The following is a 17,581-nucleotide window of genomic DNA, read 5'->3' as shown; positions in this document are numbered from 1 at the left end:
AAGAAACTCTATACGGACACAATCATCATTTGACCCAGTGCAACTCTCCCCTGAACTACACTCTCTCCTTTTACAGCCGCCATCCAGCTCATGTATCCGTGTTCGTCATTCTCGCGAGCAAGAGTTTCCGCTCCGCTGGACCTACGCAAAAATCAAGCCTCTTTAACGGGTAGCGCTAAGCTGTTACGGTAAAGAGGCATGTGGTTTACTATGATGGTGTTCGTTGAATTTTACTGGTGATAGATTGGGAGAGGAGACAGATACGTCGATAGATGAGAGAGTTGCATCGGATCAAATGATGATATTGTCCTAGTAGTGTTTCTTATGACATCTACATTACGTTATGTTCGTTGAATTTTATTGGTCAATAACAAAATGACTAATATAATACTTATAAATAATAACACAAATTGCTTCAAGTAAAAAGTAATAATATCTGTTACGTAAGTTTCATGCATCCTGCAATCTTTAGACAGAAGTGTATAGTAGGATTCTTAGCTGTATACTTGCATTTACCGTATATGTTTTGGACGTACCATTCTATTTGTAGGTGGTTTTAACATTTCTGTAAGAATATTATTAAGATGTAATAGCCTTTATTTTCATCGAACTTGTAATCAAGTAAGTAAATTTCCTGGCAAGACATCTGGCGCCTGACACAGGCCTTTACAACCTGGTCCCAGGAGAGGTCAGAGGTGACCGGCATGTTCCCCTGACAAAGGAGCGCTGCAATACCCGCGATCCCTAAGTTAAAACTAAATTTTCGATTTTCACGAAAATAATGAAGTGAAAACTTTACTTTCTCCACAAGTTTCAAACTGAGTCCAACTAGCATACCGACAAAGCGTTGAGAACAATTTAAGGGTCTGAATATTTGTCCACTTGTGCGAAGGAATAAAATACATGCGGTTTGCGACATCTATCTAGACTGACATTTTCGTTGATACCATGAGATATCCAGTTGCCCAGATTCCTCCTATTTTTACCTACATTTCAATATTACGGCATGTATATTGTGTAAAACCCGGATTATATTGAATGACAAGCAAGTTTTACAAAAGTACTTTGGTATAGGTCATTATTGACATGAGTGTGCAATGTGTTCACAAAGTAGCAAATAAGGGATGGTAAGAAATCGATAACGAATGAATACGCGCGAAATCAGTTATATGATGCGAACAGCCATTACAAAATTATATTGTTCTTTGTGTTTACTCGTCATTTCAAATAAACTCGGACAGTAACAGTTGGGCTGCGCTATTTCTGACTCAACTGTACTCTTTGACAATAAATAAAAACTGAATAAAAGCATTTAAGTCCCTTACATTTTTTTCGAATGAATGTGCAAGCTTATATTCCAGGGGCGGACGACACGTGTGTGGATGATCAGTATTAAAGCTAGCTTTAAAAAACATACAATGTGATATTTGCTGACTAAAAATAGGATCTAGTTATTTTTTTACAGGTAACATGATATGTCTTGCTTTGTAAGGATGGTTTGAATTAATATTTAATCGTTCATATAGCATTTTAATTGGCAGCATTGAGAACTACGAAATTATTGTTCACGCGCATGCTCTGATCTCGCAAAACAAGTTTTAGGCTATTCATCAATTATGAATATTTATATGGGCATTGCTACCTATGTGACATAATTCACTCTTCCGCGCCTAGACGAAATGATGAAAATTGGCTGTCTTACTTTCAACCCGAACTAAATTTCCGGTAAAACGATACACTATAATCTGTGCGTAGCTTCCGTAGGTACGTCAAATTCTGAACGATCAACACTTTTTTTCACCCCAAATTGCGTGCGAAACTACCAATCGGTCATGTCTGAAGTGGAAGTTTACAAGGCGATAGAAGAGAGAGTTGCAATGTTCGTGTCGGCCTACAACTCGGGCGATACCGACTCGCTGAAACAACTTTTCACGGGTAACTGCAAACTGATGGCCCCGGGCCAGGCGGTAACATCTGGGCGTGAAGGTACGTAATTTCGCTCTTTCTATTAACTGACAGCCTTAATTTGTTGAAAATTGTCCATGTCGACTTTCCTTTGTTTGTGTCATAATACGGAAATTAAGTTTCAACCAGTACCCGTCGCTGTCATTACGTTGTAACTTTAGGTCCTCTCTTAGTTGTGCCACACTTCTACAACTGGTGTTATCGATCCACCCGACCTTTGAGCGAAGTACTGACGACTACGTTAGGTGCTCTCTTCAGATGATGATGCCTTAATCTTTGATACATATCATAGACCGCTTTAAATTATGAAATAAGGGGCCAAAGATGGCCTGGGCGCTAAAATAATTTGACGAACGGTCAAAACACTTATAAATATGAGTATTCCCACTCATGCGGCTGAAAACGTGCCCCATATTGCCCTGTAAGCGACAATGTATACTGCAGTGAAGGTACTACATATATCCTTTCACTTGTTGTTCAGGGGTGGAAAAGATGAGAGACGCCATGATAGCGATGGGTTACATCGGTGTAAAAATCTCCGTTTCCGGAAGCGATGTTCTCAACGATGGCGACAGGCTCTGTACCCCGATGATCTTCACTCTAGGAAAGCAAGACGGAACCGAGCTTTCTGGGAAAGGGGTCTACATCTGGAAGATGATCGACGGAAAATACTACATCGACACGGATCTGTGGAACTACGATGAGGAACTCTGAAATGTAACTGTGGCTCAGCCTGGATACCTACTGTAGAATAGCAGTGTTACGTATTACAGATAGCAGCTAAAATTGTACACTTGTAAAACTTTAAAGGGATATGTCTCGATTGCTTACAATTGTTCAGTTGGGTAACGTATCCTGGATTCGCAGAGTTACACCAGAGCGAGAAAGTAACTGCCCAGTTACTCTCGCAACCAATTGAATATCGTGTAAGAACTGTCAGACCAATACAAATAAAAAACTGTTAGATTCTGTTTTTAAGCTCTTTGGTAGGGAGTTTGGACGGGATTTTGCAAGAAAAAAGGGATGCAAAAGACGGTAGTACATACTCCGTTCGGGCACGTATGTGTAACCATAGAACAAAAGAGGAGGAGGAGAAGGAGGAGGAGACAGAGGCAAAAAGATGGATTTGTTTCATTGAACCAAACAAGCTCGACGTTATTGTGTTGCAATATTGTAACTTTTACGACAAACTTTCCTGAACTATATGTATGGACCGTTTGCAGTCGCTAAAACTCCAATGTTCTATCGCTCTTTGTGAAACTCGATTATCAGAACCGGCGTGTTGATTAAAATACAATTCAGCTACTGATGTTCCATTTTAAAACAAAAGGAAAAAATTCACGTTCACTTACGACAAACAAGACATGTTTACTGACATCGACAGTGATTATGGTACATCAGTTTACCACTATTTGATGCAGGCATTGGCAGTGAAAGTGAAGCTTGAAGTTGGCCGAAATTTAATTAACTCAAGAGTAAACAATAGTATATACATTTATGATCAACTTTGGCGTCACAGTTCTTGATGATGTAACTTTCTATGAGGTATGGCACTCAGATGAAATTAACAGTATATTTGTTTTAGATTATCCGCATCACATTGACAAGCATGTATTGATACTAATAAACGTCGGTTGATATTACTTTTTCTATCATACCAGTACATTGACGGCGGAAATACAAAGATCTGCGGGTGTTTAAATATCATCGTGAATATGTCAAAGGTTAGAACTTTCCTCCGATAGACAGAGTAAGATTTTATCTTTCATTCAATCAAGTAGTAAACTTACACGATGAATTTTTTCCAGTAAAGTAATTTAGATTTCGAGTTACATCGTATATACAAAAACGCCAAGTTTTGGAGTAGGGACTTTGCCGGCCTCGATCACACGTGCTTCCAATAAACTGTGCATTTATTCCATACGAAATTCTCCCTATGGCCATACCTCAGAGAAGCTACCAACAGTGCATAAAAGTGGTAACACGTGGTGAAGAATTCTGGTACCAGTGTAGATAGCTAAAATATTGAAAACTGAAGAATTAAGGTGATTTCAGACACGTGATCGTCATCTCACTATTGTCACAAATATGCGCCTTAGATTTGTCAAAAGGTTTTCATCAGCCCACAATCAACACTTAGTCTAATCATCGTTGTTACTGGTTACTCACGACTGCTAAAGTTGCCACACTTTATTTCTTGAAACAGAAAAATTTCAAAATAAACTGGCCTTTGTTCATTCCTCATTTATAGGGCTAATCATGATAGTAAAATAAGGTGTCGGACAGAGAGTGATGTCAAAGGATTCTGTAAAACTGAAGTTCAGCTTGTAAGAAGGATGTATCTGGAATGTTCATGTAGAAATCACCGCTCCCAGATCTTCAAGTCTCCAACACACTTTTGCAGGGCTTATGTTTAGTTGTACATGTCAACGCACACTTTATAAACGCCGTCCACTTTCTTCCACATGATCATGTTCGATCCAGTGCCCAGGCTCGAACCATCGGCTTTGGTCACGTCGACACGCGCCAACAGGTAGGCCAGCTCTCCATCCGGGGATTCGTGAACGTGCTGAACTTCGTACGATGACAACTTATATCCAGATGCGTGAAATTTTTTGCACGTTGTTACGAAAACTGCAACATTAAGAAAAGACAAAGGAATCATGACATTTGAAATGATTCTTCATAAATTATTGTTGCGCAACTCAAACAATGCAACTTGCAACGACTGGCGTACCACAATAGAAGTCCTGAAGTAGTATAGTAGCGCTTTAAGGTAGAATGCGACATTTTAAAGTTCTTGGTGTAAGACAATTTTCACCGGCTTTTACTTTTACAAAAATCGAAAGTTTTACTCTTCCCCACAGAGTTAACACAAGGATGGCGGCCATTTTGAATTTCAATTATCGGTGAATTTAAGGTAATTTTTTTCTCTGCTATTAAAAATTGAAGTGTGACCAGCCGATTTTCATTCTTGATTTTGAAAGCGAATGGTTGAAAATTTCACTTGGGAAAGTTTAGCAAACGTTTAATTATTTCACCACGCATACTACCTTAATAAAGTGATGCAATTATTTCATTCACGATGCTAAGCGTATCTTAATATTTCGATGAGACACTGTGTGCAAAAGAGCGAACAAATCCGACAGGAAAGGTCAAGTGCAAAAAGGTCGCAGATTTGTTATCTTGACTGAAATTCAAATACCGCAATGTCTTTTGTAGAACTATTATTCAGTATTTATTACAACATGTTTTGCATTCCAGATTTTGGATTCAAGTATTTACAAATTGACTTTCAGGCGCACCTGTCAAATTCTGAAATTGGCACTTTCGATATTACTGCACTAACTTTGGCATATGTAAGGTGTAACTCTGATGGGTTTCCCTTAACACATCTCCCAGTCATTGATGTCACACGCGATTCTAAATTTACAAAATGGGCTTGTCTCAGAATACGACAAAACTATTTTGAACTGTAATCTAGGAGAATTGTCGTAGGGCTGACGCACCGTCCTCCTCAGCCAATCAGTTTCGGCGATAAAAAAAACAGTATATACAACTTTGCACAGGGTGCACACGTGCACCTGGTGTGGAAATTTTGAAAATTTGAATAAAACACGACGGTCCAGAACGAGTACAACATTTGATGGAAAAACGGAAACACGTGCATTGATTTTTATCACTAGTTCGAGAAGAAGAACTGGTTTCTTGTCTACTACTCTTTTGGAAAGCGATCGACCATGGGTGTTTTCACGCAAAAACCGTCCTTTACATTTAGCTCAAGGTCAAAACGACAAGAGCCATACTTAGTACACCAAGGTTGTGTCATTGTGTGGAACGTAGTATGCTCTGACGAGCACGATTCGATATTTGTACGGATAACTGAATGTCAACGCATGTGCACAAGTTTCAATCATGGTGGTTTCTCAGGTTTTGAAAGTTCGAGGTTTCACATGTCAAAATGGTCACCAGTTGTCCTCGTTTGAATTAAACTGAAGAATGGGCAATTATGACCACATCTCCAACATTACTTCGACAAATAAATAACTTTATTTCGGGTAAGCCAGTTAACGGCATTTATCAAACATTGTATCGATCGTCTTTTAAGCATGCAAACACTAAGCGAATATGACATTGAACGTTCAAAAATCATAGTATCAAATATTCAAACGTGATTTAGTTTTCAAATAGTCGCGTTGCCATTGTAATTCCTGTATGCGTAAGGTGAGTTTTTCATGGCTAAATGTATTTTTAGATTGTCCCTTTCACATTCTGCTCGCTTAATTTAAATACTAAGTACCTCTGGAAAGAAAGCGGGTCTGTGCTGAATACGCTTATTCATCTTTAGAAGAGGTAACCTGGCACTGGTCTGTGACCGGGTCAATGAAGGTCGTCCGGAATGTGGCGTGAGGCTCTACCATCAATACTTCAGCATACTCAATTAAAATTTCGTTTTGCCAATCCGATAGTATGAACATAGTAGAAAATCCGCAGCTGTTCACACAGGGAGTGTTGTTGTACCTTGTCATTGAAATGCGTGATTCTAATCAACAATTTGTTGTCTACGTGGTGCTTGACAGTCATGCCCCTAATTAGCCATAACACAACTACCTGTTTTAGAATATATCGTACTCCTGCTGTAAAATCGTCCATTGACGAAAGCCTATCGCGTGAACCTCACCACGAAATCATCGAAAAGGTGAGACTAAAACTGTTGACTTGCCTTCCCGACCGATTTCTATCGGTTTTTCTGGCGCGACATATTGGCAATCTTCAGTGTAAGCTTCAGATACACCCTTGAAATCCCCCGTATTGTAAATGTCCACTAATTCCTGGTATAGCTTCGTCAAGATGGCTTTGAGATCGGATGCCATATTTGTTTGTTGTAAGGATCTGGAAAGTTGGACACTTGGGACAAAGACGTATGCCTACACCGACGGCGCCAATTGACTTACAATTTCTGCACTCTGGTGGCTTGTGCGCTAAAGATGTATTCTGGGAGAAATCTAGGTTAAGGTCATAGGGACGCGTTATATTCCCAGTTCTGTCACGCGCGGGCGCTGCAACCTCTGACGACTTTGGGTACTGTGAATAGTTGTACCCACACTCTCATAACAAAGTAAAGAACAGGTCAATGGGTCAGGCCGATTAGGTGAGGGAGGGGCCAATCGGTGATGAGTCAGTTGTCCAATGACAGCTGCCGCTTGAATTTGATTGACGTACAGAGCAGTTTTCTTTCAGGTGTCCGGTTTGTGTCCACCCTTGGTACTTTATATAAGAACAGCGGCAATACACTTAATCTTGAAAATACTATTTTTACCACCAGACTGATATAAAAACTCTAAATAATAATTGATATGCTATTATGAACACGCAAACGTCGAAAACAACTCTCGGAAAAAAAACCCTTCCATAGTGCTCGAAAGTGAGTACTCATATTCATAGTACCAACGTTCGGCATCATTCACGTATCGTCATATCTGCGTATATCACGGGCACTCTGTTGATCTGAAGGGATAGTCCGTATCGAGTTTTGATGATTCTGTCTAAGAAGGGTTATTCAAATCAACATAAGCATGAAAATAAACTCCACAATAATGCAAACTCAGATGCTGACAGATCATTGTGTGAGAAGACTGATAACTATGTGTTGTACAGCCTTAAATACCAAAACGAGATGGCGATAGAGGCTTGTGAGAGTGTCTGCTGTCTTTTACTTGAGCGCCACCAGCGGCCACATCGGCCGAACGCGCCGCGGAGCCTGTAATGTATGCGTGCGCGCTTGCAGAACCTTTGTCGCGTCTCCCGCCGCGCCGTGCTCCATAGGTCGTCTCACGTAATGATATATATATACAAGGGTATGCAAATCATTTCTGGACGATGTGTATTTACCGAATATAGAAGTAATCGATACTTGTGTCAAAATTTCTTTACAAACATCATGAAAACTATAAATTCGATAGATATGGATCTTAAGTCTCGGTATTTATTAAAATTAACTCATTTGCTAAGCGTTTAATAATTGCTTTCTTCAGTTTAAGTGAATTATATCATTTTTATTTATTTATAACGACGCTATTTTAACGTCCGTTTCCATGGAAACGAGCGTGGTGACCCCCATTTTTTATTTCATTTTTGCACTTGCAAAACTTCCAAGAATATCTGTGCAAAGTTTCAAGAAAATGACACCACAACTTAATTTTGACGTAATTCAATCGTGCGGAACCAGTGGCGTAAGAGGTACGACATAAGGGAGCTGTCATTATTTACAGCCTGGGGGTCGGAGGAATGTGAGGGGGTCACTCAAAAATACCGCAATGATACGGTGTCGCTCACATTTGATCAGAATTGGTACATACCAGTATGGGTACCAAAGATCAACAATAATTGTTGTTTCTATCTGTTCAGTGCAGGAAAATTCTACTTTGATGTTATGACAATGATTTCTGCAAAGTACAACCAGAAAAACGACAAGAAATATTTAAACCAGAAATACAAGAATGACAAAAGTAAATAAGGTCTGAAACTTTAGGTACTGGAGGTCAACTTTAGCAACATGCATAGCAGAAACAGCTAGTCCCCCTTAGTTTGAGCAGGTCTGTTAATATGTAACAGTTCATAAACAATGACAGGAAATGACTCAAGGTCAGTGGGGTAGCCTGTTTCAGTCACTGGCATGCCACCACTCCTACACATTTGCAGGATTTCCCTTTTTCTTACCTCATTTGACACTGACATGTTCATTTGAACAACGTCACATCTCGACCCCTGCATCTACCTGTACACCAAATACTGAGATGGTAGCTTTGGCGTTATGGGAGCTTTTGCGTGTGACGGACATACATCCGCACATACATACATACCCACATACATGCATACAGACATACAGACGCCACCGACTTACCATATAAGCTCTTTTGGTATTTATATACATACCAAATATGAGCTAAAAATTGAAATCTGCAAAGGGGTTGCTCAAAATGTGGAGAGGAAGAAGGGGGTTGCTAATTTTTTTTGTGCGAAATAAATTGAAATGCCTCTCAGATTGCACCATTGCACACTTCAATTTCTCAAAATTTTCGATGCGAGAGGGGGCACATCCGCCTCTCGTGCTCTCCCCATTGAGGTGTTCTTTACTAGTAAAAAACAAATTGAAAACACCTCTCATATTGCATATACATCTATTTCTCAAAATTTTCCACGCAGGCAAGGAGACACCCCCTCTGACACTTTCCCCGTCAGCCTGTCGCGTGTTCTCCCCCTTGTACTTTCAAATTCTGCCCAGTAAGATATTCTAGTGAAAACCTGCCATAATACCCATCCAAATTAAACAATACTAAACGGTTGGATACTGGTTATAGCACAGGGGGCTCGTACTCATTGTTTATTTGTGTCTGTGTTTGTTTGTGTGTATGTGTTTGTGTTTGTTTATTTGTTATTTTTAATAAAATAACAGCGAAAAGCTGTTTTGTTAATATTTGTCAATAAAGAGCAGTTTATTTATTTGTTTGTTTGTTTATTTGTTTGTTGATATGTATTTCCGATGGTTAGGCTTAGGCTTAGGCTTAAGTTAGGGTTAGGGTTAGGGTTAGGATTAGACTTATTCACTCCCTCTATATATTCTCAATATATAGAGGGAGTGAATAAGTCTAACCCTAACCCTAACCCTAACTTAAGCCTAACCCTAACCCTAACCCTAACCCTAACTTAAGCCTAACCCTAACCCTAACCCTAACCCTAACTTAAGCCTAACCCTAACCCTAACCCTAACTTAAGTCTAAGTCTAACCCTAACCATCGGAAATACATATCAACAAACAAACAAACAAACAAACAAATAAATAAATAAACTGCTCTTTTTTGACAAATATTAACAAAACAGCTTTCCGCTATTATTTTATTAAAAATAACAAATAAACAAACATAAACACATACACACAAACAAACACAGACACGAATAAACAAGGAGTACGAGCCCCCTGTGGTTATAGCGTGAGCTTTAATATCTGTATTTTGTTGTCACTTTAAATTTCATTTTGTTGGTTTTACCTTTTTCAACCGTCATGAGATAACCGATGATAATCTAGCAGGGTACATCAGGATTTGAAAGGTCTTTCGTCTTGCTGTATATGTGTAAATTTTAGAAACACATGCATTGGTATTTAACTTTTCTAATGCGGGGGAGGGGGTGGTCAAAAAATGCGTTCATGCGTTCACGGCGATGATGGCGCACTATCACCAGCAATTTTAAACTGGCCGACATTGTAAGAATGCTGCGACCATTATTTCAACTCAAGGAATAAGCAATATATCTCTGAATTTGAAAATAAATATAGTCAGTTTAGAAAAAATAACGTCCTTTGCATCTCCTCCCATACATACCAAGTAGCACTACACAAATATTGTTCTTCATTTGAATGCTTCCATTTCAATGGAATACAAACTCGTATTTTCGCGGAAATGGGCGATGCTTGCAAGAGTAACTATTAATTCCAATTCCACAATTTTTAACCTCAATCATTGCTGTTCCATCGACGACAGTGAAGGGAGTTGATGCTACTCACTCTATAAATAGACAGAAAAAAATTATTTTTCTTTTTGTCTGCCCTCTACGACAACGATGACCTATCCCGTTTTGTGGATGACATAAGTGGGGAACACGATTGGGACTAATTTGAGATGATTAGATGGTGAAGTAATGTCGATTTAGTCTGCAAGTGTAATCTCATCTGCTTTTCCTTTCAAGTTACACACTTGTTTTTTATGAGTAATTTGTAAAATTGCAACATTCAGCTATAGGGCACCGAACACTTTTGAGAAATTTGAAAAATATATAGATCCTATTATCCCAAATGAGTTCCAATCGGCACAATACCTGCAGCTGTGTCATTTGATGATGTTATCATTGTTTTTGTAACGTAACATTTCCTTATCTTTATCACGAAAATGATGAAGTATAAACTATTCGCCCTCATTGTTTGCGATATCATGCAATGCTGGTGTTAACAAAGGAATTATGCTCAAAACTAAAACAGTTGTAACAGTAACTCTGGCCATTACACACGTACAGGCTGTGGTGGCAAGTTGAACATGGCATTTCGGCATGATTTCGGGAGCAGAGCCCGAAACTCTCTTTCTGTTTGACAAACAGAACAAAAAATACAGGAAACTCTGATCGTTAAAAGTTACTTGATTCGGCTACGTCGGCAAAGTCCCAAAAACCATTCGAACTAATTTGGGATCATTGGATCTCTATATTTTTCAAATTTGTCAAAAGTGTTTGGTCCCCTCTGGATGAATTTCCCTCATAAAACCAAGAGCATTACTTAAATAGAAGAGCAGATGAGCTTATATTTGCAGATTAAACCGACGTTAGTTCATTATCCAATTATCCTAAATTAGTTCGAATCGTGTACCTCACTTAATCAGTGAAGCTGATTTTAGGGTATGGGCATTTAGGCCTACTCTATTCGTACGCGCCTCGAAATAGAAAGTCTTAAGGTTTTGCTCAAACCTTCCGTAGAGAAACATGAAACCAGTCCCTTTGGTTTAATCCAGAGTAAGAATCATTGTTCACCGTGAAAAATTTGGTCCTAGCAAAACAAATTGAGCAATATTGACCGACGCTTGAAATTCAAAATGGCCCCATCACTGTGTTAATTCGAAGTTCGATTTTCACAAAAATAACTCGATGAATACTTAATATACTCCGTGAGCTTGTCCCGACAAGTGGTGGACCAAGACAGAATTGTAAAAGTTTGAGAGTCCGCCTTTAGGTGCTTTCTGCCTTTAATATCACTCATTTGTAATCAAGGGACGGCTAATGTTCAGGCTGGGATTCGTAAATTTGAGGGGAAAAGAATTATTTAAAAGTCGCTCACTGCCATATAAAAGATTTACCGCAAATTCATGTAACACTCAGACACTAATCAATAAAAGGATTTGTTAACTCTTTTAATTAAAACCTTTGGGTGTCAACCCATCTCAAAGGAAATCGATACCAATATTATCATGTGCATGAAAAGACTTTATCTTGTGATATACAAAGTTAAAATTCAAACTCTGGTTGGGTCGGGCTAAGTGGTTTCAGGGAAAAGAATGGTCCTATGATGAGGACAAAGCCTCCGTGTATATGATTTTCCGATAATATCCCAACATTTCAGACTGTGTCTTCTTGAATGCTGTCGGCTGAGGACTATATTAGGCTCAGTTCATCATATCGACGCACACCTGATAGACACCATCTACCTTCCTCCATACAGTTAGATTGGTCACAGTGCCAATTTTCGAACCATCAGCTTTGGTCATATCGACACTGGCCAACAGATAGGCTAACTCGCCGTCCGGGGATCCGTACACATGCTGGATATCGAAGGCTGGTAGCTTGCAACCGGAGCCTTCCAACTCTGTACAAACTGATATCACAGCTACAACATAATAAGAAATAATAAATAATTTAACTCAGACTGATGTAAGGTTACACACAAGTTGACCAAGAAAATATGACCGCACGGGAGAAAACATCCAGCTTTAACTACAGTGATATATTTCATCTTTATCAAATGAGATGTAATTATAACAAGAGGAACATATCTGAAGCTAGAAGAAGTGACATCGTACGCTACACAGAGGCGGGTACCTCTGGGTCAAGCTGGTGTAGATTTTCATTCAAGGCTTAAAGAATTTTAAATGTTATAGTTTACGACTCTACTCATATGTATATCAAACAAATAACCATTCCTGATATGATAACGTTCTCCAGAACATATCCATAGTTTTAGTAGACCTATATTAATTAAGTTTGGGGAAAAATAGCGAAACTATGCTGAGGTTCCGGACAACTGATGACTATATGTAGTGGGATCTCGTGCAAACCGTCAAATACAGATCTCGTCCAAACCGTGTTGACTAATTGACGACATATATGCACAAGCGATAGCGAGTGCATATATGAAGTGGGCTGGTCAAAATCGAGTGGTATGCCGTCGCTGGGTGTGCTTTATTGCTATTATATCAACAGTATATTGAAATTCTGGGATAAAACGTCAAAAAAGGATTTTTGCACTTGCCAAGAGTTCGCGCGTGTGCCAACCGTGGTATATCGCGAATGTACCATGGTATCAACTTGCAACACCATGCACCATAAGAAAGGATGCCGGGACTGAAAAATAGTCGCACGGGAGTACAGTCGTTACCAATCAAGTGAAAAACCTTCCACCAGTTTAAGGTTCCAAGGCAAGAAATTGGCCTTTTTAAGCTAACAATTCTGTAGTGGTTAATAAGCTCAGAACCCCTGTAAATTATACAGACGTAGACAAACTGAGCACGTCACGGCAGTACGCGCCTCGAAAGTGAAAGACTTAAACTTTGCTCAAACTTTGTTCCTCAAGGAATCGTTCAACAATTCTTTTTCAAAATCAAGAAATTACTCAAGATTTACCGAATTTGAAATTTGCCGATTTGAAATTCAAAATGGCAGTCATCCCTATGGTGAAAAATAAGATTTTCGATTTTCGAAAGAATAAGACGTTGTAGATTTTCTTACACCAAGATCTTTAAAATGAATCTCTACAAGTGGAAGATAAGAAAAGAATTGTAAAAGTTTGAGAGACAGAATGTCCAGGCCTGAAGAATATTTATCCCCGAGGCGCATTCTACCACAACTGAAAAATCTGGTGAAGAATCTTGGTAAATATTTCAGCCCAGTGTTTACTGGTCATATGTTGCAAGAATTCGATATTCATAAAAATTTCAAAGTTGAAAGCTCATTGGTGAACATCTTATCTTTATGAGAAATTAGAGCTTTAATCCATAAATTTGTTTTAAAGACCAAGGATAAATCATAAGAATATTTTATACGTTAAACTCGTTATACAACCCAAAAGACAATGTCAAAACAGCATTAAACTCCTCGTTTAGAGAAAGTGTGCAACTTAACTAAGCAGAGTGGTCTACTGGAGATGCGACACAGTAAGAAATGTGCGTTATAAAGACAATTCAAAATATTGCTACCCTGTCATCACTTAATTAACCTTTGAAAGAATTCACTGTTGTATATTGAATGCCTAAGTCCTTGCACTGCGCCTGGTGACCTATTTATTGTAAAGACACAGTAAAGTCTGTACTGTTGCATGACTCACCAACTGGTTCACTCTTGACTGAACCCTGGTAAAGTAGTTCGGACGCGATGAAAGTAGGGGAAAATGCATGTATAGGCATCGAAGTATGGTCGCCTAATTCAAATGTTTTACTCCAGACTGGTTAAAATGGGATGTATATGCTACCTAACCAGAATACAGATATAGCTTACAGATAGCCAATAGTTGCCTAGATGTGAGATAACCAAATTTCTAAAAATTATAAAGGAAAACAGAGTGTAATGAACAATGCAGTTTACAAATTCCAAGCTCAGAATATAAGGTCGAAATGATCCATATATGACTTGCCTTCGCGTCCGATTCTTATAGGTTTTCCTTTTACTGCACATTGACAATCTTCAGTATAGTATTCTGATAAGCGCTTAAAGTCTTCAGCGTTGTAAACATCCATTATTTCATGGTATCGCTTGGTCAAAATAGTTTTCAGATCAGCTGCCATGTTTGCTTGCTATACGGAGGTTGAATGTCGCGTTGAATACTTTGCAGACCACAACTATAATGTCTGCTGGCCGGCTGTACTTGATACTACTTATGTCGCTGTGCTCAGGATCTTTGCACTGCTAAGGATTCTGGGAGCGCTCCGACTTAACAATGCGTCCATTCGGAACACCAAGCATACCAGCTGTCACATGTCAATGCAATGACCCCATGACATGGAGGTGAGAATTGGAACTCATACACAGTTCTGCTACTACGCACTGCTCCGATTACTTTCCCTGGTATTATGAGTGCGTATACTGACGGAAATATATACACCCGCACTTACAAATAAAACTTGGCCCTATTCGAAATGTGTGTCAATCGTTTCACTTCAATTGTATAGGCCAACAGTTTACGGGTAAAAACTAGCGTAGTCCGATATTGAATGAATGGCAGGTATTTGAAAGTCTGCATAGTTCGTGGTCATCTTCCGTCTTACCTCTGTCTTTTACGAAAAATGATGAGTAGGAAGAACTTTAGGTATTAAGTGATCAAAAATTCTATTCAGAGAGACACAAAATTTGAGATTTTTCAAAGTTTTTGGTGATTTAACATATTTAATCATCATAATGGATCGAGTACAGTAAATATCATTTTTATGATGTCGAGAGAACATGCTCTGAGGTATATTTTAAAATTCCAAATGCATATGACAGGCGGCTAGGTCAAGGGGTGAACTTAATGCACAGAGTTCACTTCCTGCCTTGATTAACATTTGCAACATCTGCCATTGAAATGTCTAAAAGGTATCAGGCACGAAGAGAGGTTATGTGTAAACATGTACGGGTAAACGGAATTTGCCCCCTCCAGTAATTATTCGAGATCTCTCCGACTCCACGACATTTTATGTGAACGATGTGAATATTAAAGTTAACGTTGACTTAATCTTTGTGAAACTCAAGGATTTTGATAACGATAAAGTGATAATATTACTGAAGTGAACGGAATTTTCTTACGATTTCAGGAAAACCTCTGTTTCTCTGTTGCGTCAGAGCAATTTTAGATCATTCCCGGTCACTTTGCTTCATGGATTTGACAGGAAAGTGGCTAAAAGTGGATTGGACGAAACAGCTCAATCAACACCTTGATGCTTCAGTCTGTCTGCGGAAACAACGACAATTTAACGTCACTTACGAAGAATATTTTGGCTGCCATCGGCTAGTTGAGAAACTTGTCTTTGAGGCTGTCAATAGTCTGTGAGAGTAGTAGAGTAAGCGTGGACAACTGGGATTAAGTAAGAATTTTACACCCCATTTTATTCATTTATCTACATGAAGCGAAGGAAAAATTAACCATCCATGTAACTAAAGTATAACCCTGACCTATATACGAACTCACGCACGCGCAACAGTGCATTGTCCTGAACTAAGCGGGGAAATTCCCTGCTGAGCATGTTTATACATGTACGGGAAATTCCGTGTGAGTCATCACCATCAAACTAGCCTATATAAAGGACCCCCGTTGTCAGTCCGGCCGGCCGGTCGCGGAGTCTAGCTGATGTTGAACACGAAGTTCCTATCGGTGCGAACTAACTTTCATATCCATTCAATCCATAATGTCTTAGGTATCGCTCCAGCGGCGGACTAAATCCTTCTTGTTTTTGAATTTCTAGCGCCTGATGAAATATGTTCTGAATAAGTTCTGACTCCGGAGCCTCCTCGTTCCGAAGGGTTGCACCTTTTTCTTGTATTTGTGTAAGCAGCTGTTTATATTGAACGTAATAATGTTTATATTTCTCTCGCCTCTTTGATACTCCCGTTTTCCCTTGTATTACATCAATAACGACACCTGGTATAGGAGTTAAGGCTAACAGTACCGGAACTGTTGGAATTGCCGCTATTACAGCAGAGCTTACAAGAATTCCCTTAGTAATATTGAGAGCCATATCAATTCGACCCATTAATTTATAACTTCGTCGATATGCAGCACTTGTTCTTTCTATGTAATCAGCCAATTGTTCAACGCTTTCAACAACTGAGATGTGCATTTTTACTGTATATGTAAGGGGGATAAAAAATAATTGTAGTAATATAGAAATACAATATGGCAGAAGGAGGAGAAGATATACCACTCCAGGATTTCAATGATTCAAATTTGAATGATGATGATTGACGCTACTGCTGAAACATTCTTTATAGACGATGATAATGCTCTTGCAGAAGTCGATCCTTACCGGGTTAGCCCAAAGGTTGATCGTTTGACTGAACTAAAGCAGATAAAAAATTAAGAATGGTTAATAAATTCTTAGATGAGAATAAAATTACTGATCCGGATGCACTAAATGTATTGGCTATGGAATCTGAGGTTAGGGATGGAAAGCTGTATTATAAAAACCTCAAGCTGTCTAAAGATAGAGGAGGTGGATTTTATAAGCTGTCCACATTAATGAGTTTAAAAGGAGGACATGAATTTATTAGAAAAGTATTAGCAGAGCCCGAATATGTGAAACGTACATTGCATTCTGAAGATGTGAAAAACGATAAAATACCGGCTGAGAAGATGTCACCAAAAGACATGGGTATATACAAAGATAAACTGACAGAGTTACGGCAAGATGCTTCTGGTAATGCACACAAAATACAAGCTTTTGAAAATAAAATCGAACAATGGAACAATCTAAACCCAGAATATAGAGCTTTTGTTGATGAATTAAAGATAGCAAATATGCGTCTTGATGAGCTTTACAGTGAAAGAGAAAATCTGTTAGAGCAGACAGAACTTACACCCGAACTCAGAACAAGACTAGCTAAAATTGATGATCGAATGAAGTACAACTTGATATGATCAGTGGGGCACGTGAAAGACTGGCGTCGACTAGGTCTCTTCGTGATGTAATTTCCGATCCAGAATTGTCACTCAGGCTGAAGCTGACAGAGTTATTTAAACGAAATGGTATTACAATAGCTGCAATACTGACTGCCCTTGGAATGACAATATCAACAATTGCCCTGGCTGTGACTAGAGGAGGGGGAGCAGGGG

General features: G+C 39.0%; 2 long non-coding RNA genes across 2 annotated transcripts; both read right to left on the bottom strand.

Moving 5' to 3' along the window:
- Positions 1–3,402: 3,402 nt before the first annotated feature.
- Positions 3,403–7,036, bottom strand: LOC139147787 (uncharacterized). Its single transcript, XR_011555799.1, has 2 exons — positions 6,689–7,036; positions 3,403–4,599 (listed from the first exon to the last, which is right to left on the bottom strand). It is a non-coding gene; the product is annotated as an uncharacterized lncRNA (long non-coding RNA).
- Positions 7,037–11,897: 4,861 nt separating this feature from the next.
- LOC139147786 (uncharacterized) lies at positions 11,898–14,682 on the bottom strand. Its single transcript, XR_011555798.1, has 2 exons — positions 14,411–14,682; positions 11,898–12,391 (listed from the first exon to the last, which is right to left on the bottom strand). It is a non-coding gene; the product is annotated as an uncharacterized lncRNA (long non-coding RNA).
- Between the last annotated feature and the right edge of the window lie 2,899 nt (positions 14,683–17,581).

The sequence above is a fragment of the Ptychodera flava genome, chromosome 13 (assembly GCF_041260155.1).
Source record: "Ptychodera flava strain L36383 chromosome 13, AS_Pfla_20210202, whole genome shotgun sequence".
NCBI lineage: Eukaryota > Metazoa > Hemichordata > Enteropneusta > Ptychoderidae > Ptychodera > Ptychodera flava.
Note: the sequence above shows the minus strand (reverse complement) of the source record. Positions and strands in the feature narration are given on the sequence as shown.